Source organism: Pteropus vampyrus, unplaced genomic scaffold, assembly GCF_000151845.1.
Source record: "Pteropus vampyrus isolate Shadow unplaced genomic scaffold, Pvam_2.0 Scaffold11, whole genome shotgun sequence".
Classification (NCBI taxonomy): domain Eukaryota; kingdom Metazoa; phylum Chordata; class Mammalia; order Chiroptera; family Pteropodidae; genus Pteropus; species Pteropus vampyrus.
The window spans coordinates 4167555-4170144 of NW_011888792.1; the positions used below are offsets into that span (position 1 = coordinate 4167555).

Genomic DNA, 2590 nt, shown 5'->3' on the forward strand with positions numbered 1-2590 from the left:
GTTTCCTCCCATTTTGGAAGCCAAACTCCACACTTGATATTGCTGAACATTCCTTTTTCAATTATCTTTTATCTTGTTTCAATTATCTTGTTTATATCTCTTGTAGATGGCCAAATTACCTCTGTTAGATTTTTGGCTGATGAGCCATAGACTAATTTTCTAAAACTTAAATTATAGAAGCATAACAAAAAAAAAAAAAAAAAAAAAGAACTTGAGTACATGTTTCTCTCTAAATCATCAGAAATGATGTTTAAAAAGATTCCTATTTATTCTAATATTTACAAGCTCTGAATATATACTTTAGAAAGCTGGAACTCTAGATAGTAAAGCAGCATCAGGCTGGGGTTTTAATTACTTTTAGCAGGCTTTTGTAGTTAAATATCTGTGCTGTTTTTATTAAAAAAATATATAAACTAAAAACTGATTTACGGAATACAGGTTCTGGGGTTATTAATAGTTAACTAGATTTTGAGAACTTCTGAGTTCTCATGTATCTGGCACTATTAAGCTTGGATAGTAAGGAATTCAATAAGAAAGGGCTATGATTTCACCATTATGGCATACTCAAATTTAATACCAGGATTGCTGTATTGCTGTGAGAAATAAACTAAGCCATGGAAGAAGGCTATACCATGATTTTATAAACATCTCCACCAAAAAAACCCTGCTGCAATCCTCGTTTATCCCATTCCAACATTATTTTATGATCTCTTGGTAAAATAATATTGGCTAAAAGGTGATCTGACTTTTATTCTGTTTATTCTGCCTGTATGAACCACCCCAGACACAATGTTAAAGGTCTTCTGGGGACTACAGCAATAAAACATAATAGGAAATCAATGAATAGATCCCATTATGTAAAGAAATTTTGTATATGAAATAAGTGATTTTCAATTCAGTGGAGAAAAGAGAGAATATTCAATAACTGGATTGGAACAATTTGGTAGACATATTAAATAAATAAATTTAGGTCAATATCTGTCATCTCATCCCACAGTAAATTCCAGGTAAAGTAAATACTTAAAAAAAAAAAAAAGGAAACCGTAAAAGGATCAGAGGAAAATATAGAATTAAAAGTAATCTCAGAGATGGAAATGACTTTTTAATTGTGGCATTAGTTTTAAAAAAGTTATGTTAAACAAAAAATTTCTTTAAGATAAAAAGCAAAATAAAGTCAAAATACAAATGACAAATTGATTAATATTTTCCAAGTCTTATCATAACAAGGAATTGATTAATCAAAGAAATTACAACTTATATATTAATAGGTAAAACAAAATAACCCAATAGAAAAATGAAATGGGCAAAGTTTTTCACTAGTTGACATCAAAGGAAATACATATGAATCTTAAACATATGAAAAGATACTCACTCTTACTCATATATTAAATTAAATCTATCCCAAGATACTAAAATTTGTCAATATTAGCAAAGTGCAAAGATATCATCAAGCTTGTACATTCCTGGTGGAAGTATAAATGAGTCTTTTATGAAGGGCAATTTAGTGACATGAAACAAAATGATAAATGCACATTTTCCTAAATTGAGGAATTTCATTCTAGAAATGTAGCCTACAAGTGTAATCACACATAGGCAAATTGATGTAGGTACAGAGTTGTTCCCCACAGTGCTATATGTAATAGAACACAACTTCAAAAAATTTAAAATGTCTATTACTAAGGGTGTAAGTCACTTCATTATGGAAAAGTCCAGAAAATAAAATATTATTCAGTTGTTAAACAGAAGAACAAGAATAAGTAAGGAAGGGAGAGATGGGGAGAAGGAGAGAGAAAAGGAGAAGGAGAAAGAAGAAGTGAAAGAGATATGTTAGCATAAAATTAAAAAAAACTTATTTCTTGTCAAGTTTTGATGTGGCATCAAAGAATAAATTCTACAATTATCTGGAAATTATGTGGAAAAAGCAGATTTTAGCAAAAGAAAAGCATGTATTGCTTACTTCTATTTATATTACTGTAAAAGGCAAATAATATATATACATATTTTCTTGTACATGACTATAATATCTTTAAAAACAAAAACAAAAAAAAACTGTTAACAATGGTTTCTTCAACAGGAGATAAACAGATGGGAAGAGAAGTGGGAAGAATTTGAAATATATACTCTTTTGTGTGTTTTTTGAAACTTGCAATATATGAATATCTTACCAATCAAAATATAAATAAAATCAAAGTAAAAAATATAATTGATAATATTTTTTATAATAACAAAAGGAATGATAAAATATCTAAACATTAACTTAATAAACAATTCATATGAGAATATTTTTTAACTAAAAGATACAAGAGAAGACCAGTATAATTTTAGTGTATAAGAGAGCAAAATAAATTTGTTCCCTTGATTTTGTTTGTAAATTTTGTGCAGTTTTCATCAAAATTGAGGATACCATTCTATGCCATAATAAATTTACTCTAAAAATATATAATTTAGGGAAGTAAAAGCTAAAATATATGAATGGGACTACATCAAACTAAAAATCTTCTGCTCAGCAAAAGAAACCATCAACAAGGTAAAGAGACATCCATCCAAATGGGAAAATATATTTCCAAGCAACACCTCTGATAAGGGCCTA

The 2590-nt window shown here is 28.4% G+C and overlaps 1 protein-coding gene across 2 annotated transcripts in view; it reads right to left on the reverse strand.

Annotated features, from left to right (window-relative positions):
• Nucleotides 1–2590, reverse strand: part of EDIL3 (EGF like repeats and discoidin domains 3) — a 386832-nt gene that overhangs the window by 96742 nt on the left and 287500 nt on the right. The window lies entirely within an intron of this gene.